The sequence below is a fragment of the Coenobita brevimanus genome, chromosome 1, assembly GCF_032717465.1.
Source record: "Coenobita brevimanus isolate Jiangsu-jjx chromosome 1, ASM3271746v2, whole genome shotgun sequence".
Lineage (NCBI taxonomy): Eukaryota > Metazoa > Arthropoda > Malacostraca > Decapoda > Coenobitidae > Coenobita > Coenobita brevimanus.
Window position 1 is genome coordinate 44,573,509 of NC_136954.1, and position 27,615 is coordinate 44,601,123.

At 40.9% G+C, this 27,615-nt stretch overlaps 1 protein-coding gene across 1 annotated transcript in view; it reads right to left on the reverse strand.

The window, feature by feature from the left end:
• The window catches only part of LOC145395764 (glutamate receptor 1-like), a gene marked incomplete at its 5' end in the record, with an annotated part of 589,675 nt that overhangs the window by 334,083 nt on the left and 227,977 nt on the right, over nucleotides 1-27,615 (reverse strand). The window lies entirely within an intron of this gene.

The window sequence follows — 27,615 nt, forward strand, 5'->3', positions numbered from 1 at the left end:
CCGTTTAGTTAGTTTAATGGGAGATAAATATGAAAAACGTTATGCCATTATATCTGCAGCAATGAGACTTAATATTATAGAAAGCAAGGGGTGGAAATGATCACAACCCACCCTAAATAACGCCACTTAGCCGCCAGATTGCCTCAGGAAAGGTTATTATTGTCTACAATGGTTGCGACTTTCAAGGCTCATATTTTAATGTCAAAATTATTAACAAGAAACTAAATCATCTGAGAGAAAACACACACACATACACACAAACACACACACACACACACACACACACACACACACACACACACACACACACACACACATTACATCTCTCTCCTCACAAATCACCAAGAAATGTTGCAGGCTCTCACACATATTCACCCACAGCACCAGAACTATCCCTAAATAGGCCTAAATCCACTTAGCCGCCAGACTGCCTCAGTAAAGGTGATTATTGTGTATAATAGTTACGATTATCAGGGTTCATATTTTAATGTCAAAATCATTATCACGAAATTAATTCATGTGGGTGAAAACACACACACACACACACACACACACACACACACACACACACACACACACACATTACACCACTTTGCTCACAAATCACCAAGAAATGTTGCAGGTTCACACACATACTCACACACAGCACCAGAACTATCCCATACGTACTATAATTACGTCCTACCCGCAAACCAGTTCTACACTCCATTACCACATAACCTATAATACTTACAACCCAACGCACATGTCTCACCTACTGCGACCAGCTCATCTACCACACATGCACCTACTACAACCAGCCCACCTACCACAACCAACCTACCTACCACACCTACACCTACCACAGACCCACCTACCACACCTACCTCTGCCACAACCAGCACACCTACCACAACCAACCCACATACCATACCTACACCAACCACAACCAGCCCACCTACCACAACCAACCCACCTACCACACCTACACCTACCACAACCAGCCCACCTACCACAACCAACCCGCATACCACACCAACACCTATCACAGCCAACCCACCTGCTACTCCCACACCTACCACACTTATACCCAACCTACAGACATAACATTACACCTACACCCCACCCACATTTACAGCCCAGCCCAACACCCTGCCTACGTACCACTGGCCATATGATTAAACCTGAGGCAGTGAAGGGATATAGGCAAGTCCCATCTTTATGAGAGCCAATTTCAAAGAGCGTGAGAGCATAGGAAATGGCCTGACCGCATTTCACATAACGTAATGTAACAACGAGCGAGAAACGTTAAACTCCCTCTATTTTCCATCCTGTTCTTAATAAAATGTTGCATAAAACTGCAGCTTTGGCTTCCCCTTTACGGTTTTACGCTTAACCCCTTCAAGTGATGTCAGAGAGACTCCTTCACGTGGTGGCACTGACATGACCAGGCGGTAGAGCTGCTTGGTTATGCAAATGTCCTTTAGTCCCCTCTCTATCCCCGGAAAGGGGGATGGTGGACCACAGAAGGGCATCCTCATCCTGCAGTCCACTGGGTTCACGTTGAGATGAGCCTGGAGCCGCAACTACTAATTCTACTAACACCCCTGCAGTCCGATGACGTATTTTAAATCTTATTCTCACTCTCCCTTTGCAGTGGCATAGCCAGCTCTCGATCGATGAAAGGGCCAAGGTAAGATCAAGCTATATTTTGTGGGGGAAGGGGGAGGGGGTCAGAATGCTACAGATGATCTACACATTACATAATCTGAAATTTCATTTGGTTGGAGGTGGCCAGTAGGGGACCAAGGGTCTGACTGCCCCCCCTCCCAGGTCTGTCCATAACTATGCCACTGATCCCCTGGGTGTTTGGTTAAGTTTGGAATTGACCACATGTAGTGGCAGGGTTAGAAACAATCTCCATAAACTTCTTCCCAACTTCATTCCTCTCCTTAGCCTCCATTAAAGCATCTTAAGCTAGTAAGAGAGAAAGAACAGATAAGCCACAGAAATGAAGAGATGAACACAACCCTACGTTTCACCAAGCACACCAATCTACACTTTCCCAGTACACCTCTTTATATTTGCTCACCTAAACTCTCCTTGACATGTACAGGATGAGAGTAAATTAGTCAGTGTTCAGTGCCATTTTTTTATTTTTGTACAATTAACAATTAAAAAAAAATTAAAGTGCAAGCTGAAAGTAGGAGCATAAGAGTGTTAACCCCTAAAGTCCAATTATATTATATTCTTGCCCTTTTAAGACAAGTACAGTTAAATCCCGAAATGAACGGATCTTCAATGTGGCTCTCTGTTATCTTGTTTTTACTTTTTCCTGGAGGGAACAATCTTGCGGGATTCTAGCCTATGGTTCCTTCTTTTAACATAAAAAAAAATTAAGGAGCTTCATCGTACTAAAAAGGTTAATGAAATCTATATCTAATCCATCAACATCAAAAACTTTCCCATAAGTTGAATAACATCGCCTGGAAACGGCAAGAATTTAATGCAACAGACGTCATCGAATACGATTACAGATAAGGGTCTAGGATACACTGTTTTATGACTGTATTCTATCTATTTATCCATCTATCGGTCTATAGCCAGTCTTTTTAATCCCGTAAGGGGTGGCCACAAACAAATCGCCTCCATGTCGCATTGTCTCCTGCTACTTCCCTGTCCTCCCCCAACTTACATTCCACTCTTCCATAATCCTCTCTACTTTGATTACTCCATCTAATCCACCGTCTCCTCCTCCCTTACCCCCCCCCCTCCACATCACTCACATACCTGGTACTCTCTTTGTCCCTCACTCTCCATCCCTTCCTCATGGCCAAACCACCTCAGCGTATTTCTCTTAACGTTTTCTGTCACATCCACATCCACACCACAACGCTGCTGCTTTATTTAATCCCTTCACTACGAGACGATCTTCAGCTGTGTAAAACAGTGTATGGTTTGTAAGAGTAAAGCAGAAAATTAACCACAGTGGTGAACGGATTAAAGAAAGCTATTTTGAAACCTGTCATCACATTAGGGTTATACTGATTTGTTTATTTATTTATTTATTTACTTTTATATATCGTATTATCTCCACTAGTTGGCAAAATACTATTCAGCTGAGGACAGCACTCAGTTAACAGAGATGTTAATGAAAGATATATCTGATCTCTACGGTTCGAAAAGTCTCTCCTGAGCTAAAGGCAAGTATCGTCTGGAGGCAACAAGAATAAAATGAAAAAGACGTCACCATAAATAAGATGGCTCTGAAGCAGTGCGATATAACAGAGAGAACAGCTTCGTAATAAATGGTTAAAGCAGGATATCTACAATTTTGCCCACAGTTCGTCACCATAAATAAAATGGCTCTGAAGTTGTAAGATATAACAGAGAGAACAACTTCGTAATGTAGGGTTGAAGCAGAATATCTACAATTTTGCCCATAGTTCACTCACTGTAACCTGGCTCAGACTTTCGTCCGCTTGCAGCTTATTTCAAGTGGCGCGCTGGCTGAAGAAAGACAATACTAGGGCCCTATACCCTTTCCACAACACTTCCTCCTGAACAGCACCATACTCTAGCGTTAATATCTTGTTACTGCTTAGCATTCAGGACGGACAGATGGTCATTTTACGCCAAGTTAAAGTGAACAGATTATAGGAGTGGAGATAATCAATGGTACATATAGCTAGCGTTTAGAGTGTATTGTAAATATAAATCTAAAAAGGAAATATTCAGACTAATACTGAACAAAATTAATCATTCATCCGTTTATATTACGTGCAATCAGCCATACAAAGAAAACGGGCTACAATATGTCCCCTTATATGAATGCATCAGTACTTGAAAGAACATTTGGTTTCGGTATTTTTTGGATAGGCTAACTGGCAATAATGGATAACGAAATGAAGCAATATAAACAACCTTCTCTTGCTTCAAAGTGTCTGGTAGCACATTATCACCTTATACATTAAATAATTTGGATTTAGGTGTAAAATACACGATACCTTCATAAGTTCTCTTTACATAATATACTGTATAACGTATAGGCCTACCATTCTGTTACCCATTCCCTAACTTAGTATCCCCTATTTCACACACACACACACACACACACACACACACACACACACACAAAAGCAGGCACGAACGCACGCGCGCGCGCACACACACACAAGCACACACGAACGCGCGCGCGCACACACACACGCACACACACACACACACACACACACACACACAGTGAATGGCACACGGGTCGGACGCGTATCATTGAGCTCCGCTCTGGGGATACCTAAATTGTATCTATTTATGGGCCAAGCTCGTATCAGGCTAATTTAGGTGATGATCCAACATAGTAAAACAAGAAATAGCAAAGAAAGTGCAGCCTAAAGTAAGTCAACATCTATATCAGTGTCAAGGAATGTGATGAATGTCCTTACGTCAGCTGGACAACACCAAGGTTAGCAGACGACAGAGTGATGCAAAAACTCTAAGTAGAGTTTTTTTTTTTTTTTTAGATGGCTTCGTATTTTGCAAAGATCCCTTTAGAAAGTGTCAAGAAAAGAGACAATGGTAAAAAACAGGATGATGACCTCTACCTAGAACTGGTTGAAAAGGAAACTTTCCATAAGTTAGTTGAAAAAATAAATAGAGAGATCTTTTCATGTGGAAATTGAAGAAATCAAGAATGAGCTATGCAGACAAAAGCAAAACAATGAGGAATTAATAAAGGAAATAAACAGAAAAGCCACAACAATAGGTAAACTATTAGCTGAGATAAATTCACTGAGAACAAAGGCTAGTGCAATGGAATGTACAGTTGTTAACCATGAAAGACTTATGGATGATTTCAGAAATGATACGGAGAGAATCAGGAAAGCAAGCAGTCTGACAGACCAAAGTAGTAACACTGAAGAGAAAATATCACAGGCAAATTAAATGGTGAGAAATTACAAAGATGAGGTACAAACTACTGTACGTATGGCAAAATGACGAAAGTAAAGAATTATTTAGATACAAAGGTAGAAGAAGAAACCGTAAGAGAGGAAGTGAAATAAATTATAAACAATAACCCAAAACTAGTCAGGGAAGCTGTAGTGATTAACAGATCTATAGTAATCAGTGGCACAGGTGAAGGAGAAATGAAAAACAGAAGCTCAAGGGACAAAAAGGAGATGGAAAATATAATGAACATACTGCAGCAAGTATCAGAGTATATCTGTGATAAAAAAATAGAATATATATATATATATATATATATATATATATATATATATATATATATATATATATATATGTACACACACACACACACACTGTACAGCGTTTCAAAATCGGTCGTTCTTTCCTCCTCTTATTCTGGGCGACTTGGCATATTTGTTCTTTTAATGATCGCGACTAGATCCGGCGAAATTTCGATTTGAGTGCCGTAAAATCTCTCTCTCTCTCTCTCTCTCTTTACACATACACACACACACACACATCTTGTAGCTGTCCTTCTACTACAGAAGACGACGGCTACTATACTCAGTATGTTGGTGTGTTCCTCAGTCTTTGGTGTAACGTGTGTGACTGTGCGGACCAACTCTGGATCCACATTCTTTGCCACACAGTTGGCGTGTCAAGTCCGAGATTGCTGGGAGAACTCTGTTTTGGTTGTCTAGATTGTCTGCGCTGTTCACTGGTTTCGAGATTCTTCAAGATGAATGGTTCCTTCTCCGCAGAGAGCTCACCACTGTTTTCTGTCAGAGGAAATAGGTTCATGATCTTTTGGTATTTCTTATATGATCTTTATATCCCTTCTACTGTCCCCCTGGGTTGCAATGTGCTGTAGGGAGTTGGCCATACAGAACCTGGCGGGAAAGGCGGTGCTCTGTCATGCGGAACTCGTGTCCGACCCATCTGATTTTTTTTTTTTTTAAGCCAGCATGGTTTCTATTCTGGATGACTGCCCGGTGAAGAATTTGAGAAAAAGGGACTTTATCCTCCCATGTGAGTCCTAGGATGCACTGTAAGCACTGGATGTGAAAAGACAATACGTTTGATGTGTTTGATGTACAGTAAGTAGTCCGGGATTCGGCACCATATAAGAGGGCGGAGAGACATACAGCTGTATAAACTGATATCTTCGTCTTCATTCTCAAGTTGGTGTTTTCAAAGACTCTGGATCTGAGACGTCCAAAAGAGGCTGAGGCTTGGTTGATTCTTGCAAGGACTTCTGCATCATTGTTATGTTTATCGGTAAGCACAATTCCAAGGTAGGTAAAATTCTCTGCCTGTTTCACATTTTCGCCATTTATCTAGAATGCATGAGGCTCTGCTGTCTTGTTTCTCTGAGATATGAATTTTTGTTTTATTGACATTTATTCGGAGCCCCATTGCATGATAAATGTTGAAAACGATTGTGAGAGACTGTTGTAGGGCTTCTGGGGTATGTGCAAGGACAGCACAGTCATAGTTATAGCAATTATAATAACAATAATAATAATAATAATAATAATAATAATAATAATAACAGACAAGAGGAGGAGGAAACAATGAAGGAAAGAAAGACAGAAGAGGAAGGAAGGAAAGAGGGAAGAGAGGAAAGGGCAGTCACCCGAGAGCAGTACTGGATTGAGCGAGTGCATGGTGAGCGCCCCCACCTTCCACAATAATAATAATAATAATAATAATAATAGCAGCAGCAGCAGCAGCAGCAGCAGCAGCAGCAGCGGCAGCGGCGGCGGCGGCGGCGGGAGCAGCAGCAGCAGTAGTAGTAGTAGTAGTAGCAATAATAATAATAATAATAATGATCACGTTATTAACCGTGATACAAAGGACAAACACTGAAACAGCATTTGCTTACGCCATGAAATATCTTTTTACCATGACAGAAGGTTGGGTTGCTGTCAAACATTAATTTTGTCAGTATTACTATAACTCTACCATTACAGCATATTATGCCACTGTTTGGTTTTATATGTCAAAGCTGTGTTAACGTGTTTTATCAGGGATATTATGATGTTTGTCATCCTCTATATTGTGATCACTACTACTACTACTACTACTACTATTATTATTATTATTATCATTATCATTATTATTATCATCATCATCATTATTATTATCATTTTATGGCGCCTGATGGTTTAGTGGGTAACTGAGGTGCTCCAATCGGATTAAGCCTGTGTAGGTTTATATCCATGGGATGGTTGGGGTCTATTGCTCATGTAATGCCACTCAGGGATGAGTGAGGCTGGTCACTTTCATCTCAAATGTCAGGACCAACTTGTCTAACCACGGGCTCCTCCTCTCCTCATGGGGCAATATAGGATTGGATGATGGATGGATGGATTATTATTATTATTGTTATTATTATTATTATTATTATTTTTATTATTATTATTATTATTATTATTATAACTATGATGACACCTGCAAAGCAGGATGGTAACAGTTCTGTCAAGTCGTCATATACCGATGCGAGACATTCGGACTCTGTTTATGTCCAGTCGGTTGTTTGTTTGTCCACTAACTCCTCCTAGGCTATTCGATGGATGTCAGTGAAACGTCACAGGTGTATTGTAGTGGCCTGTAGGCATACCGTTCATCATGTTATTTTTCCCAAACAGCTGTAGTGATCCCACAAAGGACTACAATGGGTTGTATTACCACGGGGAAGTGCTATGGGGAAGGTCTAGTGGTATTGATAGGAACGGCTGTGGTTGGTTCTGTGGTTAATATATCAGTGTTCCGTAATACTCGTATTGGCACGTTTGGGTCTGCAATTTTTATATGTGTTATTAGGAACACTGCACATCCATGTTGTTGTTATTATTATTATTATCGCCCGCCTTTAGTAGGGAAGCGATAACGTTTATCCATGCATCTGTGTGTGTGTGTGTGTGTGTGTAAGATGATCCACACTTAAGGATCACTAGCGGTATCAGTAAATTTGCTGGACACAGCATTAAAGAACGTGACATTAACTCGACAAAACACTGTATATCTTCGGAAGAAAAATGACAATATGCAAATGGTCAGAGGATTGTTCAGTGAAATTTACAGTAGAAAACTGTAATAGGCAGAATATCAACAGACCTATTGGCGATATTAATTACCAATTTGATAGACAGAAACGTATATCAGAATGTGAGTGGGATTTATGAAGCAAAGCCTTAAGCTGCAATGAACAGCGTATTAGTGCCGGAAATAGGGCAAGTAGCGTGCCAGTATATATTGATAGAAGTGTGAATAACAGGATATCCAAAGTATGAGTGCCACACCTGAATTATGCAGTGCAGTGCTGGTGTCCGTAGTATAAAAGGGACATAAATTCCTCAGGAAAAGAGCAGAATGACGAAAAGAATAAAGAGACGACAGGAAGGAAATGGTCTGGAACTGGAGTCGCGAATGGGTGAAGTAAGTTTACCTGGTGATACAATTCAGAATTTCAGGAACAGGCTATATTGGAGAAGATTGGTGTGAGACACATCCCACTCAGTCATCAGTGAAACACTTAACGGACAGAATAACTGTGATACGGTTACCAGGTTTCACTACGATACTATAAGTTTTCTTTTCGACTGTTCCTACAAAAATATCCTGCCGGTTTCTACACTAAGATGCATGGTGCTCCTTCTCACTTTAACTTGCCAGTTTCGGCTGGGATCAGACGATTAAGATTTACCTTCAATCAACTCAAACTACATGATATCCGCGTTATTTATCCGAGTCTCATTAGAACAGAACACGTGCAAACATGCAACTACACCTCATCATCCTTAAGTCATGAATCATAGCGAGTGAATATAATACAAGTATGCTCCTGGTTTCGCTTCAGTTAGCTGCAGTAACTCTCCAGCCACGCACAGGTAACGGTCACTAGTCTAAGACTGATCCAGCCATTCGTGTTGGGAGATTGGGGACAAATCAGATATCAAGGGTGGAAGAAAGGTGGGGGAGAAGACAGGTAGCGTTAAGTCTGCCCTTATATAAAAGGAGGCCTTCACATACGGTAAGCTACATGATAGTGTATCGGATGCGAAGATGATTTTAGGGTTATACATTTAACATTTAAGAGAGACCTCTCAAAGCACAGTAGGTCGACTGGATGTCACACATAGACATAGAGTAATGATAGTCTGTAATCGGTCATAGTCCATTACAAATTATCAGAGGAGTAGACTGTAGCACCAGTCGAGCAGGGCAGTACTCCCGAGGTGGATGGAAAGCTGATGACAGGGAGTGCTGGAGCTCCCGTTTCATCAGCCCTCAGGACTAGTTCCTGACCATCCCCCTTTGCTGAACTTTTTCAGTGTCTCAGTTACACAGAGAGTAGGCCAGCATGCTCTCCAGTACAAATTTCTCTATCTATCTTCACCAAACTACATGCACAGTACACACTACACTTCCTATTCAAAATTTACCAAAATGGCGTCAATTCACCCAGCCTCGGAGTCCCCAGGGGGGGGGACCATAAATGCCCCCGCCATCTGCCCCTCTCCCGGTGACGACTCGAGGTGCCTGGAACCACTGTCTGACTCTCTTCTTCTTCATTTCTGCAACATTCGCGGCCTTTCATCTAACTTTCGCTCTGTTGAGCACCACCTCTCCTCCTCTAAACCTCACCTTCTTTTTCTAACGGAGACTCAGCTGTCTGAGGCAACTGACAGCAAACCCTTTTCTGTATCTTCCTACTTTCTCTATACTCATTTCAAAGCCAAAGGTGGCTGTTGTGTATACATACGCAACGACTTATCTTGCTCTCGTGTTCCTGAACTTGATTCTTCTGAATTCTCCACTCTCTGGCTTCGGCTTTCCTGTCATTCTCTGACTAAATATATCTGTGCTGTTTACTTATCCCCTAATTCTACTGACTATCAAAAATTCTTTGACTATCTTACTTCTACGATGGAACACATTCTGTCCATTTCTCCTTTCTCTGAAATCTCCATTCTTGGAGATTTCAATGTTCACCACCACCTTTGGCTCTCCTCTCCTTTCACGGATCCACCTGGTGAACAAGCCTACATCTTTTCTATCCTTAATGACCTAGAGCAGCTTGTACAGCACCCTACCCGTATCCCTGACCGCCTTGGAGAGAGCTCCAACATACTTGACCTCTTCCTCACAACTAATCCTTCTGCTTACTCTGTTAATCTTTTCTCTCTGTTGGGCTCCTCCGATCACAACCTTATTACCTTAACCTGTCCTATCGCTCCAGTACGGCCTGCGGACCCTCCAGGGAAACGTCGTCTCTGGCATTTTGGAGCTGCGGACTGGGAGGCCCTCAGGCAGTACTTCTTTGATTTTCCCTGGAATGATTATTGCTTCCATGGCCGTGAGCCATCAGAGTGTGCCTTGCGCATTACGGAGGTTATTCTCTCGGGCATGGAAGCATACATTCCTTTCTCATATCCTTTGACTAACGCAAGAAAGCCTTGGTTTAATTACGCTTGTTCTAATGCTGTCCGCAACAAGGAGAAGGCCTACAAAAGGTACCGGAGCCAACCCACCCCTGAATCACATAATCTTTACGTTTCTGCCCGGAATCGTGCTAAGTCTGTTCTTCACTCTGCTAAAAATAATTTCATCCATACTAAATGCTCTCAACTCTCCAACTCGAATTCTTCCCGCTCCTTCTGGCACCTTGCCAAAAATCTTTCTAACAACTTTACCTCATCATCCTTCCCTCCTCTTTTCTACTCTGATGGTTCTGTAGCTATTTCTTCTACTGATAAAGCAGATCTCTTCGCACAGACTTTCTCCTCCAATTCCACCTTAGACGATTCCGGTGCTGTTCCTCCATCACTTCCCCCCTCTGACTTCCTCATGGCTGACATTAAAATTTCTTCAGTTGATGTATTTTCTGCCATTACTGGCCTCAGTACTAACAAGGCATATGGGCCTGATGGGGTCCCTCCTGTTGTTCTCAAAAACTGTGCTTCTGTGCTTACACCCTGCCTAGGCAAACTATTTCGCCTTTGTCTGTCAACTTGTACCTTTCCTTCTTGCTGGAAGTTTGCTCTCATTCAGCCAGTCCCAAAGAAGGGTGACCACTCCCAACCCTCCAACTATCGTCCAATTGCTTTAACGTCCTGTATTTCAAAAGTTTTCGAGTCAATTCTTAATAAAAAAATTTTAAGGCATCTTTCCTATCACAACCTTCTTTCCGATCGTCAGTATGGGTTCCGTCAGGGACGCTCCACTGGCGATCTTCTCACCTACCTTTCAGATTCCTGGTCATCCTCCTTTTGGGACTTTGGCGAAAGCTTTGCCATTGCACTTGACATCTCAAAGGCTTTCGATCGAGTCTGGCATAAATCTTTAATTTCCAAACTGCCCTCCTACGGTTTCTATCCTTCTATCTGTACCTTCATCGCTAGCTTCCTTTCTGGTCGTTCTATAGCTGCTGTCGTAGACGGCCATCGTTCTTCTCCTAGATCTATCAACAGTGGTGTTCCTCAGGGCTCTGTCCTATCACCAACTCTCTTCCTTTTATTCATCAATGATCTTCTAAGCTGTACATCTAACCCTATCCACTCATACGCTGATGACTCCACCCTTCACCTTTCCATTCGGTTCCTGCAACGCCCATCTCAACAGTTACTTCAAGAAACAAGGGATGAGGCTATGGCACACCTAATGTCTGACTTGGCTCATATCTCTGACTGGGGTAAAAATAATATGGTTGTCTTTAATGCTTCTAAGACTCAGTTCTTACACCTATCAACCCGACAAAATCTTCCACAGGTATACCCACTAATGTTTAATAATATTCAGATTAATCCTGCATCATCCTTGAACATGCTTGGGGTTTCATTTACTCGGGACTTATCTTGGAAAGATCATATTACATCTCTTGTAAAATCTGCTTCCAAGAGATTGGGTGTGCTAAGCCGACTCCGCTCTTTCTTCACCCCTGCACAATTGTTGACTCTATACAGGGGTTTTATCCGCCCCTGTGTGGAGTACAACTCTCATGTGTGGGGAGGCTCCCCACATACAGCTCTTCTCAATAGGGTGGAGTCAAAGGCTTTTCGTCTCATTAACTCTCCTCCTCTTACTGACTCCCTTCAACCTCTGTCTCTTCGCCGCACTGTTGCATCTTTATCTCTTTTCTATCGCTACTTTAATGGTCACTGCTCCTCTGAACTGTCTGCTTGCATTCCTCCACCTCTACGACGGGCGCGTAGCACCCGTCTGGCAGCAAACTCTCATCCCTTTTCTGTCCAACTCTCTAATGCAAGAGTTAACCGTTACTCCCAGTCTTTCATTCATGCAACAGGTCAGCTCTGGAACTGTCTCCCTCTGTCTGTATTTCCTCCTGCCTATGATCTCCAGTCTTTCAAACGCAGTGTGTCCAGGCATCTCAAAATGATCGGATCTTGAATTTGGCTCTCTATTGTATTTTGTTTTTCTCTTGGAGGGAACTGTTACTGCGGGCTTATGGCCTTTGGTTCCTTCTTCCTCGCATAAAAAAAAAACAAAAAAACAAAACTGTACTCGATTATTCATTTTTTCCAAAGTAATCTTAATCTGAATTTAATCGTAGCATTGTTTGATACAATATAATTTTGTTTATCAAATGTGTTGTATAACTGTAGATTAAGCTATATTTCAGCACTTATCGCCCTCATAAAACTTTTTTTTTTTTTTTTTTTTTTTTTACGGATTAGACAGTCAGTCGACCACCCCTTTCAGTTGTTCATGTACTCACCCTCTCCGACGACATGATGCCAGATTTACACTTTGGCACATTTACAGGGGGTGGCCAGACCCAGTGTTTCCCTAACTGTGTCACTCAATGAGTCATTTTATCTTTTTGAAGAATGAAATCTTACAGGTTGCAACCGTAGAGTTTCATGAGTTTCACACTTCACCCATTAATTTTCGCAGTACCCACAGGGGTGTGTCTGAAGTGTGTATGAGGTGTGTGTAGTGTGCATCTGTGGTGTGTCTGAGGGATGTGTTCAAAGAAAAAGGACGTCTTACCCTTTGCCATGAGTTCGGGTGCTGGATACGGTTGTCGTGGGTGCGGCTATCGGTAATGTCCCCTTTTTATGTTCATTAGATTCGTTGTTCACCTTTTCTTTTAAGCAGTGATGTTATACTCATCCCTAATAAATCCAAGGTTGCTGCACGTGAGGTTTTGTGGGCAAAGTACTTAGCGTACCGTCCTTCACCTATTGACTAATAGTCGTTAATCTTGCGTATCCCTACTTTGGAGTTCCCTCTCTACTCATGTTTTGAAAATGACCCGAACCATCACTCCATACGACATTGAGCCCTACGGGGTTAAAGAAACTGACTGGTTGCCAGGCAAAATTTCCTTTAAGTGAACAAAATTTGTGGATAAGAAAACAACCGAATTTCACTGATATATTTATCTATTATATAATCTGTCAATATAATTACTTACATTCAATAATAATTTAAATTATGATGCTGTAAGCCTTCAAAACTATTTTTTTTTTAAGCTGTGTTCGGCACCATACCCCCGTCTAGTATTTGTACTGGTGTTATTGTATTGCATATCATACAAACAATAGTTTTGAAGACTATGTGTTAAATCATCACAAAGACCGAAGTGCATTAGCACTGACGCACTGCACTGCTTCATGGCAAGTACAGAAGCACCAAATCAGGGAGCTTCAGGGTCCTTCGGTTAATGCCCTTGCTGTGGTGTGGTGTGGGAGAACGATGTGTAGCGTGGTGTGAGAGGGTGGTATGGTGTGTTGTGTGATGTGAGACGGTGGTATGGTGTTTTGTGATGTGAGAGGGTTGTATGGTGTTGTGCTGTGTGAGAGGGCGTTATGGTGTGTTGTGTGATGTAAGAGAGTGGTATGGTGCGTTGCGTCATGTGAGAAGGTGGTATGATGTGTTGTGCAGTGTGAGAGGGTGGTATGGCGTGTTGTGGGGTGCGATCTGGTCTGACCTGGTGTGACTTCGCTAAAATCGCTAAGGTATACAGGAGTAAATAACCTAACGTCCGAAAATAGTGAGAGATAAGGCGGGCAAATCCGTTCCTAGAAATGCTTCCGCTTCTAAAAATATTAAAATACCATATAATACAAGAGGTGTGGTGGCAGACAAGAGCTTTAAACATGTAGGTCCTGTACGTACACGTGTCAGTTTTATTCGTTTGGGGACCATGCTGTACGATGTTTTGCAGAGCCTCAGTTTTGTCATTTTTATCCAGAAGCCATCATTCGGTCTTCTTGTCCTAAATTCCCCACTTTCTGGATTTATACTCGGATTTCTTTACCCAGGTCTAGCTGCCCATTCTTCACGTGGCCAATCCACTTCGGCTGACAAGTATGCATCACACAGACAGTACATTCACTCTACAGACAGTCTAAACGCCTTATTCTGATAGTCAAGAGAATAATGCACATCTACCTTACCATCTTCATCTCATTTCGATCAAGCCTACGAGTAGGCTATCACTTTCCTTCAGAGTTCACGTTGTACCTCCATATACCGTCAACTTAAATGGCACTGAAACACAGGCACGTAGAATATAGATCAGAAAACGACTGAATTACTTTCAGGTGGAAACAGTGGAGAGGGACGAGTTTAAAACGACCGACAGGAAATGAAAAATGGAAGTTGGAGAAATATAAGTAAGAGGGACAAGTTGAGAAACAAAGCCCAGCAATCGGTGATAAAAAGATGGAATTTTGTTTCTTAGAAAATGAGGAAAGAGGAGAAAATTAATATAGAAAACAGTAATTGTGGTGAATGAATGAGACTGTCATTACCGGAATGGAGTAAAAAATATATATATATATATATATATATATATATATATATATATATATATATATATATATATATATATATTGTTACGGAACAGAGAAAACTGTCCTGCAAAGTTCCAGGTTCAAAACAAAAGAGTTAGGTAAAATTATAAGTTAAAGTTTAATGCTCAAACTAACAACTAAACATTCAGGACTCGTAAGGATAATGTAATGGCAAAAACAGGTTAAATATATGGTTACCTGCAATTGCCTCTATTAACACGAAATTAGCAAGTGTAAATTTATCTAAGTCAGCCCTGATAAAATGAGAAAAACCGGATAATGCTCAGTGAATGCAAGATATATTATTACAGATACAAAATATTACTAATAATGGCTGACACCCAAAACACATGGATCATAAAAACCTTACTAGGGCTACGAATTAACACCTTATGCTATACAGTACAAGAAAAAATGTAATAACAGTTATACTCAAATTACATAGCTGCTAGATGCCTGGAGACTTCCTGAGCACTCACAATAATAACAACTGAACAGGGGAGGACAGAGATGTGAGCAAAATGAGAAGTAGATCTAAGTGGCACTTAATGTAGAGACTGAGCTCATTGTATAGGGGCTGGCAGAGCTTGATACAACTTGTAAGAAGGACGCGCAAATGAAGCCATAGGGGACAAAGAGTTGACAATCCTGCTCTGAACAGAAAGAACGACTTACTCTACTATAAGGGAGGAGGGGGGGAGTGAGGTAGAACACGCTCGTGATCAAACATGCAGCATACTGTATGTTAGAATTACACAAAGGATGATGATATCATAGGCTATGTAACACCTCCCCACAAAGAAAAAGAAATTTACAAAGGAAATTTCTTATTACTCTAAAACAATCTGTCTAAAGTCTAGATAAGCAATCTGCAATAACATTTTCTTTCCCCTTGACATGTTGTATGTCTAATGAATACTCCTGAAGAAGTAGACTCCATCTTGTCAATCTCTGACTTTTATCTTTAAACTTACTAAGGAATTTCAGTGGGTTATGATCGGTATAAATGACTATGGGGTCAAAACCAGAACACAAATAAAATGAAAAATGCTGTAAACCCAAAATCAAGGCCAAAAGCTCTTTCTCAATAGTTGAGTAGTTCTTTTGAGGTGGAGTGAACTTCTTACTGTAATAAGATACAGGGTGTTCAATACCCTGATCATCCTCTTGCAGCAAAACAGCCCCAGCTCCTGTATCACTTGCGTCAACAGCCATCTTAAAAGGCTTAGCAAAATTTGGAGTAGCGAGCACTGGCTGACTTAATAGGATAGCTTTAAGTTTGCTGAAAGAGGATTCACAGTTATCGGTCCAGACAAATTTAACTCCCTTTTTCAGTAGGTCTGTAAGTGGTGATACAAGAACTGAAAAGTTAAGAACAAATCTCCTGTAATAACCTACCATTCCCAAAAATCTTTGTAGCTCTTTCCTACTTTTAGGTCTGGGAAGATCACTTATAACCTGAACCTTAGCTCCTGGTGGTGCAACATGTCCATCACCAATTACGTACCCAAGGTACTGAACTTTAGCTTGACCAAACTCACACTTTGATAAATTAGCTACAAGATTAGCCTGAACCAAACGCTCAAGAAATTTACTGACATGGCATAGGTGATCTTTCCAGTTGCCACTGAAGATTAATACATCATCAATATAAACAACATACCCTGCCAAACCCTCTGTTACAATATTCATGAGCTTCTGAAAAGTGGCTGGTGCATTCTTCATACCATATGGCATTACAGAACATGCAAAAGTCTTTCCTAGTGTTACAAAACATGAGATCTCTCTAGCACGTTCAGTCATAGGTACTTGCCAGTATCCCTTTAACAAATCAAACTTACTTATGTACCTAGCCTTTCCGATCTTATCTATGCAATCTTCCACACGAGGGAGAGGGTAAGTGTCTGTTTTGGTTTTCTGATTAACACGTCTTTAGTCGATGCAAAGCCGCTGTGACCCACCTGGCTTAGGGACTAGTCACTAGAGTGACAGGAGAACTCCACTTGCTCTGACAGGGCTCAATCATCTTGTGGTCAAACAGGTAGCCAAGCTCCTTCTGGATGAGAGGAACTTTCACTGGGTTCACATGGTAAGGAGGCAGCTTAATTGGCTTTGCGTCTCCAACATCGACATCATGCATCAACACAGTGGTTCTTCCTGGAGTGGCACGGAACACTTGCAGGTACTCCTGCAGTAATGCCGAAAACTCCTGCCTTTCCTCGGGAGGTAGATGAGAAAGCTTAGTCTGGAGATCATTCATGATATCAGGATTCTTCCCCAAACTATCACTCAGGCTCATGCTGCATGGGAGAACTTCACTTGCAGACTCGGGTGGAACAGCTACAGTGCAGACTGGGTTATTTTCGTCACGCCTGTGATATAACTTTAGCATATTGATGTGACAAAGTTGCTTGTTCTTTCTACGATTTGGTGTGGCGATGACATAGTTGACATCACTGAGTTTCTTCTCCACGAAATAAGGACCACTAAACTTGGCTTGAAGAGGTTGCCCATGCACTGGTAGCAGAATCAAAACCTGATCTCCTGACTGAAAGTGGCGTAACCTGGACTCCTTATCATACCAAGTCTTCATCTTCTCCTGAGCAGCTCCTAAATTCTCTCTCGCCAGCTGTAAAGCAGTGGACAGCCGTTCTTTGAACTTCATCACATACTCCAGCAGGTTGACGTCATCTTCCTCCGACAGCCAGCATTCCTTGAGTAACTTAAGGGGTCCTCTTACTTCATGGCCAAACAGTAGTTCAAAAGGTGAGAAGTCCAGTGATTCATTTGGAGATTCTCTTGCGGCAAATACAACGAATGGAAGACCTTTATCCCAATCTTTCTGATGTTCCACACAGTATTTCTTGAGCATCGATTTGAGTGTTTGATGATATCTCTCCAACGCTCCTTGGGTCTGGGGATGGTAAGCTGAAGACATGATCTGGGTGATGCCCAACTCTTTCAGAGACTGCTTGAAAACATTTGACATGAAATTACTTCCCCGGTCTGACTGTACATCCTTGGGCAGACCAAACTTTGTGAAGAACCCTAGCATTTCCTTAACCACGTTCTTTGCTGAGATATTTCTAAGTGGAATGGCTTCAGGATAACGAGTAGCCATATCAATCAGGGTCAACACATAAGAAAATCCTGAAGAAGTCTTAGGAAGAGGGCCCACAATATCCACCAACACACGGGTGAATGGCGCCTCAAAAGGAGGAATGGGAACTAGAGGTGCAACCTTTTCGGCCTGATTACACTTCCCCACAACTTGACAGGTGTGACAAGACTTACAATACCAGGAAACATCCCTGAAGATACCTGGCCAGTAGATGTGTTTCAAAATGCGTGCCACAGTCTTCCTCACTCCAAGGTGTCCTGCCAAACTGGAATCATGAGCCACTCTAATGATATCCTGCCTACAAACACGAGGGATGACAACTTGATGTACAACCTCCCATTCACAGTCGGCTGATGCTGTTGGGGGTCTCCACTTCCTCATAAGTACTCCTGACTTTATATAATAACAAGTAGAAGCACCGGCTGACTCTTCCTCACTGCAAGTTGAGTTAGCTAGACCTTTCAACTCAGGTCAGCAACCTGCAACTCAACCAACTCTTGACGAGACAAATTATCAACACTACGAGGTACTGCCTCATCTGGTGAGTGGTCCAAATTAGCAAGAAAAGTGTCGGCTAGGATAACATCATCATCATCATTATTCCTCTAAGTCACCTGTAACTTTAGACTTAGCCCTAGTGACAGCACATGCAGAGAACACATCAGGGACATCACAATCCTGGGCCGCAGCCACTGGCTCACTAGACAACTGAGGAGCTGGACACACTAGACGTCTACCAATATCATTTCCAAGTAAGAAAGTTACTCCTGACATTGGGAGTGTCTCAACCAACCCAACCATAACAGAACCATTAACAAAACCAGACTCTAAATTCACTCTGCACAGAGGGACAGAGAAGTAATTATTCCCTACACCTTGTAAGATTAGTTTCATCAGAGGAATTAACATTAGAGCCTAGAACACTGGTCAGCATAAGGGATTGGCAAGCACCTGTATCACGATATATTTTAACTGATTTCCTGTCATTACTGTACAGAGGACTGACAAAACCATCAGACAGGAAATTAACACATGAACTCTTGAGAGTGTCACCCACGTTACTGCTCAAAAGAGGAGCTCCATCATGAGAATTTAATTTACCCCTCAAAGCAGGTTCAGTTAACTCAGTTAAAGAATTCTGGGAACTCTCAAGGGTGGACACTAGACCAATTGACTGAATATTTAAAGACTCCTTTTTGTTCACATCACGCTGTCTCCTGAAACATTTCTCCGTAGTATGACCAAGCTTACTACAATAAGTACATTTACTTTTCTGAAATCTAGAGGTGAAGCTGGTATTTACTTCCTGAGAAACATCATCTTTATTCTCTTTCCTGTTACCTGTACTCTGAGTAGAGGCAACGTACTTACTCTCAGCTTTCCGTTTTTCTTTATAATATCTCTTGTGAATGAGAACATATTCATCAGCTAAAACTGCAGCATCAGACAAATTATCTATTCTTTTCTCATCAAGATATAGGCTTACATCTTTATTAATACACCTCTTGAAGTCCTCCAGCAAAATCATCTGCTTAAATTTGTCAAAATCAGAATCCACATTCTTAGAATTTAACCACTGCTCTAACAGATCTTTGATTTTTGCATACTCAACATGGGATTGCTTATCTTGCTAATAAGTAGTCCTAAATTTTACTCTATAGGCTTCACGAACAAGCTCATAGGCCTTAAGAATCAAGCTCTTAACTACATCATAATTATCAGACTGATCCTGAGGCAAAGATGCATAAGTTACTTGAGCTTTACCGGTGAGAACAGTTTGAAGGAGTACTGGCCAATACTTTTTGGGCCAATTAAAACGTGTAGCTACCCTCTCAAACAACTGAAAATACTTTGTTAAATCAGATTCATTAAAAGGAGGGACAAGTTTAACATTTTTAGCCACATCAAAATCATCAGAGCTAGATGATCCAGTTCCACCTTGTTTCATGCGATACTCATGGTCTGCCTGAATCCTAGCAAGTTCAATTTGTGCCTGAGCCTGTGCCTCCTGAATATGAGCATTTGCCTGAAATTCAGCCTCCTTAGCACGAGCCTCCTGCAGGGCTAGCTGTAACTTAGCTAATTCAATCTGCGTTTGCTCATTTCGAGGAGTTACATTAAACAAGCTTTCATTAATCATGTCAACAATTTGATCTTTAGAATGATGAGAGCGAACAGCAATTCCCAATTGTTGAGCAACAAGCTTAAGTTCATTCTTTGTTCTGTTTTCTACATCACACACTGTTTGCACATTTGACAAAAAATCTTTGGCTTCATCAAGCGTAGTAATAGTAGACATCATGAATAAACCACAGTCACAAAATATCAAGCAATATCCTTATGATAATATCCTGAATATCCTGATAAGAGGTCGCCAAATTTATGTTACGGAACAGAGAAAACTGTCCCGCAAAGTTCGAGGTTCAAAACAAAAGAGTTAGGTAAAATTATAAGTTAAAGTTTAATGCTCAAACTAACAACTAAACATTCAGGACTCATAAGGATAATGTAATGGCAAAAACAGGTTAAATATATGGTTAACTGCAATTGCCTCTATTAACACGAAATTAGCAAGTGTAAATTTATCTAAGTCAGCCCTGATAAAATGAGAAAAACCGGATAATGCTCAGTGAATGCAAGATATATTATTACAGATACAAAATATTACTAATAATGGCTGACACCCAAAACACATGAATCATAAAAACCTCACTAGGCCTACGAATTAACACCTTATGCTATACAGTACAAGAAAAAATGTAATAACAGTTATACTCAAATTACACAGCTGCTAGATGGCTGGAGACTTCCTGAGCACTCACAATAATAACAACTGTACAGGGGAGGACAGAGATGTGAGCAAAATGAGGAGTAGATCTAAGTGGCAATTAATGTAAAGACTGAGCTCATTGTATAGGGGCCGGCAGAGCTTGATACAACTTGTAAGAAGGACGCGCAAATGAAGTCATAGGGGACAAAGAGTTGACAATCCTGCTCTGAACAACAGAAAGAACGACTTACTCTACTATAAGGGAGGAGGGGGGGAGTGAGGTAGAACACGCTCGTGATCAAACATGCAGCATACTGTACGTTAGAATTACACAAAGGATGATGAAATCATAGGCTATGTAACAATATATATATATATATATATATATATATATATATATATATATATATATATATATATATATATATATATATATAAGGGGGGAGTGAGGTAGAACACGCTCGTGATCAAACATGCAACATACTGTACGTTAGAATTACACAAAGGATGATGAAATCATAGGCTATATATATATATATATATATATATATATATATATATATATATATATATATATATATAAAGGAGATGAAAGCGCAGAGGACTGAAGAAGGAGGATAAACTTATGATTGCGTTCATGGACGTATTGCGGATATGAAGTGAGACGTCTCTGTATATTCTTTCAAAACTAGTCAGGCTTTGCAACTGTAGTGAGGCTTACAGACAAATTTTCCCTCATAAGTGAGATATCCTATACGTGACTGTAGAATGAGAGACGGTACAGAGAGCGCTGTCTGCCATAGATCCATATACATGACGCTGATACTAAACCCATTAACATTTGCGAAAAGTCAGTCAAAAAATTAAAGTATACATCTTGTTAATGAGATGCAGATTCATCATTAGGCCTAATCCTGTTTACCCTTCCAGCACTTTATCTCATTATTACAAATACACAGATTTCAATGCCGGACTCCACTTTACCTATTTCTAAGAAAAAAAAAATAACGTCGGCATCTTTGAAGATTCTTTTTCACAACTGTAAGTAATGTTGTTCAAACGCAAGCCATATACCATGAATTTCATTATGAAGAAAAACTAAAGCCACCGTACCTCTAGACCATATTTTCTCAGGGTCAATAATGTATATTAAATGTACTTATGATTCAAGTCACGATTACATTAGATGTAATCGTATCTGTAACAAAAAATTATCTTTCAGGCCTAATCAAAATCGTGTATTATTATGTGATCGCACCATTTCATTCACAGCGTCTCTTCCACCACTTCTTATCCCACCCCCCTTCTCTCTCTCTCTCTCTCTCTCTCTCTCTCTCTCTCTCTCTCTCTCTCTTTCATCCATATTCTCACCCTTATCCCCACCCCACCTCCATCCTTACACACACACACTCACCCTCAACCCCACCTTCTCCCTCAATTACACACACACACACACACACACACACACACAGATCCCATATACCCTTACCTCACAGCCCCACAATCACCATAAAAGTAAATACAATAACATGAATGGAGGTTGGCATAAGAGCTTTGGATACATGTCTTTCTTCTTTATATTTTTATTTATTTATTTTTTTAAAAGATGGGGGAGGGGGGCACAGTAGCAGGTAAAGATAACTGGCTGGTGACAATGAACTGGGAAAAATGCAAAGGGTGGAGCCAGGAAGTCTCATCTACCTCAACTCTCGTTTCAGCAGTGTTCGTGCTGGTGTAGCCTGTGTGTTTGTTTGTGTGTGTGTGTGTGTGTGTGTGTGTGTGTGTGTGTGTGTTTAAGCAAATTATTAGCCTCGACCGACAGGTACTGTACGTTATCTGAAAGTGTGGGATGTGTTGAATTGAGGATATCAGACGTAAAGGTATAATATTTTCTTTTTCTCGGTGGATTTCTATATATATCAAATTTCAGACAATTATTTTTTCTGCTCGACTTTCGTGGAGTAAATGTTACTGATACAGACAAACAAAAGTGCTACATATGTAGAATCTGCATCAGCAGAATTATTCAAACTTTACCTTCACTGACTGTTGTAGGGTGAGAGCCACTGTTTGATGTGGCCGACAGTGAATGGCTTGGCGATGGCCAGGTGAAGTGGAGGTAGTATGGGGCGTCCTGCTGCTGTTGTTTTTAATTAATTTTTGTATATTTTATTTATTTTTTGGTGTTTTTGTGATGATGTTTTGACGTTGACTGTACTTTACATCAAGATGGGAACACACACACACACACACACATATATATATATATATATATATATATATATATATATATATATATATATATATATATATATCCCCGTGTTCACTCCTGTTCTTTCCTACCCACAGGTGTTATTGCTATCCAGCCCGACACCCGCAGCACAACATGAGGCTCTTACTACTCATCGGCATCACCACACTCTATCTCGCATTACCATCACCTGCTCAGTCTGCTGTGGTGCAGCACTATGAATCTGCTCCACTCAAGTCAAACATAATTTATAAACGTAAGCTGACATTATGACTAATTTCACTGATATTATCCAGTGCTTTCGAAGGCTGATTTGAATTTTCAGAACTGAACAGCTTTTCGGATCATGAAGTGTTATTTGATTTTTTCATCTTATGATAGCCTCTGATCTCTTTTGTGTTACTGAATGAGCTTGCCTCTGATATGACGTACATGACAGCCTATCGAATAATTACTTCGAGTAAGGATTAGTGGAGTTTGGATTTTTTTTCCACAGTTGTCTAGAAGTTTCGGGTCTTTTGTTTTGTACATTAGAATATTTAACTGATAGAGCCTATTCATTATTTATTTATTTATTTACTTTTGTAACGCTACGCTACCAGCATATCATGCCTGTGTTAGTACTTTTCATATTCCGTCTCTGCGCCATTATTTTGCGCTTCCATTCTACCGCAGTGATAGAGATGAGATGCAATACAGTGACTTCTTTTATGCCTGGGCTACTGAGGACGTTCTCTGAGGGAAGTGTCAGCGAGCACGGCTGCATTTTTGTTTGGTTATGCACTTCCCTAAAATAATAAATCTTAAGTGCTGACATTTTTACGGGTCCTTCAAGTTTATTTCTGTTACTATACTCTTTTTACCTTAACTTGGTCCAGATTTTCCTCATTTTGCAGCTTATTCCACGTAGGTCAGCTGGTGAAAAAGATAATACTAAGGCTCCGCACACTTTCATAACGCATCATCGTTATTAACATCATATTTAAGTGTTAATCTATTTTTACAACTCAGCATTCAAAATGGAGAGAGGCAATTTTAGGCCAGGGTAGAGTAAAGTAGTATACAGCTCCATGTTCCTGTTTCAGCCCGTTACTGGTGTTCATGTTATGCCCGTTATTGGTGTTCAATTTAAGACTGAGCAGTGACGCAAATATAATGTGATGATAATGTGGGTATTTTGCAAATGATCCGTGTTTGGGGTTAGTAACGGTGGTGGTGTTTGTATGTACGGTATACATACCAGAAACTTGGACCCGGCAATCATCATTATCATCAAAAGCAGCAGCAATAGCTATTGAATATATGACAGATCACTGCTCATATTTTACATAGTTTAAAATAATTCTGATGCAGTCTTGGTATGGAATATATAATCACATAAATCTGTGAACTTTCTTCTTTCATTTTACTGCCTGATAATAATATTATATGCTGTTTTTGAGGGATCCCTTTGGACTGAAGGGGTTGGAAGTGGCCTAATATCTAATCCCTTATAACAACATTAACACATTTAACAGCATCAGAATGTAATCAATGCTCAACGCAGAGATGAGCCATGTAAAGGATATTCAGTACTGTGATCCGTCTTTGACTTAACTTTTAGAACGTTAATAAATGTTTCCTTATTTTTCAGATAACAAACGATGTTGGCTGTGTAGTTTCATTTCAGTATAGGCCTAACTATATTCAACAGAGAAACGGTAACTGTTGCTTTACTTTTTGTTTTCAAATGTGTCCGACTCTAGGCATAGGCTTCACAGCCTGCTCCCAAGGCCCATTAGTCCTCCTACATACCATACACCTCCACATGTCAACACTTCGGTATTAACACTCACCGTCCATACTGAATACATGCCAGGGTTGTCGCATACAGGACTGGTGCACTGGTATTAGCGGGGGTATTTTTATGACATGTCGGCGGGTCTTCAGTAGATCAGTAAAGTCTGCTTTTGCGAAATTCAAATCCTTAAGCTGTTCCCTGCCCCAGCAGGGATTAGAACCTGGGTCCGGTAGGACTCCAGGCAACCTCTCTACCAATTCAGTCACCGCCTCACTTATTGAGGTTGATTGAAAATGTTTGTAGAATTCATTTTCGACAACTACCACTTCAGATATGAAATCACAGCGCAGCAGAAGGCACCTATGATTCCAAAGTAATAACAGAAATCGCTTATCTGGTACTGATATCTTGGTTCTGAAAACCTTAATCACCCAAGATAAGCTTATTCTGCAGAACACGCTCGGGATCGTTGGATAAAGTTTTTGGCCTGTTTCTCAATAGAAATTTAAGGAGTTACAGAGGACAAAGGACTTCATCTGTGGGTAAATTGTTTTAGAACAGAAATAAATTTGTGTTTATTTTCAAACCACATGATTGATTGTTGCGCATTTGTAACCACCTAAGATACTTTTGAACTGTGTTCGGTATATCATGGTAGTGGGTTGGATATATGAGTACAGCAATTTCATTAATGGATTACTTTCATGCTAAAAAAAATATATATATATTCTCGCGACCTCGCATCACAAGACTGTCAATCCTGGCGCGAATTATACCTCCGAAAAAACTAATGACGGTCCCTCTTGCCTCCCACCCACAGGTGATGGGGATGATGATGATGATGATGAGGAGGAGGAGGAGGAGGGGGGTTCAAATGAATTCCACTGGAGCTACGAAGGTCACACCGGTAAGTAACAAAGTATATGTTAAGAACTACCCAAAGAAAACACTTGGGAACAAATATGAACAAAAAACTGGTTGAAATTGTTTTAACGAATTGACCAAAGGCAACAAACAGCCGGAAGCCAGCAATGAACTTAACGCTAGGACAATACTAGGCGTTGTCCAGGTTGTACTGCGTGTGAGATAGCAGTATAGGTGACTGACTGACGACTGAGATACTGACTTACAGTGGACATGGCGATATTATGTTTGACTTGCTATCACTCATAAGAGACAGTGAGGCTACCCTATTTTTCCTGTTACATAGCCTTCTTGGAAAACTTTCAGAAAATTGGTCAGATTCATCTGCAAATATTTAAAAGAAAGGGGTTATAAAGAAAACAAGTACAAAATTCAGGAGTTACATATCCTACAAGAATTATGCGCCACGATCCCGAAAATAGCAAGTGGTTGACACAGTCTGGTTCTTAGAAATATTCCAGAATGTAAATAGGGAAAGCTTTCCATAAGTCAACAGATGATTATGAAGACACTTTCACAGCTACAGCAGCACCGCGTCCTGTGCCACATGGCCGATTATACGGGTCTGGGCTTGGGGAAGTATTGACATCCGTGAATGGGCAATCTGGACCGTGCGCATATTCAGAGAATGGGCGGCTGTCCCACTTACATTCCCTCGTGGAGGACACGTGGAAATAAGATAGTCCACGCCTGCATCATCTCAGCTGAGCAAATAAATTCATAGATCATTCATATGGAGGAAGGAGCAAAGAGGGTTCCAGGTTAGGAGACAAGAGTCGGTTAATGGGGATGGAGTGAGGTTTATGTTTAGATTTTTATTTTTAGCCGCTTACTGGAGTGTGCGAATAAACAGGAATGCTCGTGGAGGCATACAAGTGGTGGTGTTTCAAGATTAAACTTCTGGATCAGAGACTCTGGCATTACACAAACTTTGTAATTATGTTCCCTGTTACGGGGTTCAAAGCAAGGGTAACAAGCATGATGTGAAAGCATTGTGTCGACCTGACTTGATCTCCTGTGCAAGTAGGGATCCTGAATTAATTTTACATGACCTGAAAGACTTGATGCAGCTTATGGGGAAAAAAAAATTTCATAATGGGTTATTCTTGCTGACTCGCCTGTTCCAACTCTCATGACCCCCATTTTCCTTCTTTCTCTCTCTCTCTCTCTCTCTCTCTCTCACACACACACACACACACACACACACACACACACACACACATATTGACCTACAGTATCACCCTTCAGGTCCGCGGTATTGGGCAAAGCATTACCCCTTTTGCGGAGGTCAGCGCCAGTCTCCTATTGATCTCTACAACGGGAATAGGGTGACGACATGGAATCCCTTCCAGTTCTTCAACTACAACGTTACACCAACATCAGTCAAAGTCACGAATAATGGTCACTCAGGTACGCTTATACTGCTTTTACTCTAACCTGGTCTAAAACTGACATCTCTCGGATTCTCACCCTCTTGAATGACGAGTTGCATAAACTTATCATCATTGAAATACGATGCTAGTCATCAAAATGTGCTATGGAAAGGACGTACTGTAGAGGCGTATAACTGCCTCTTACCTCTGGTAACCTACGTGAAATAAGCTGTAAAAGGACGAAAATCTGGGTCAGGTTAATGTAAAAAGGATATAGTTCCTTCATGGAGTTGTGAAATCCAGTGAGATGTCCTAGGTTTTTCATTACGGTTAACTTTTATACTCTGAAGACATGGTCAGTTTGTTTTCATCTGACAATGATCTCGAATTCGGTTTTGCTCCGTTGATGGCCAAGTGTAGCCTCATAAAAGGGTTAATCTGACCAGTGACCAAGAAGGCTCATTGTTACCTCATGAGTAAGGCCTATCGCACTTCATGCAACCACAGCATAGTATTTGTGTGTATGGTCCAGCTCCGTCAGATGAAAACATAGTGACTGCAAAAACACTTCCTCGGCCAATTTTGCTAGTGACCGTAGCACGACCGCTGTTCTCTGCCTCTCACT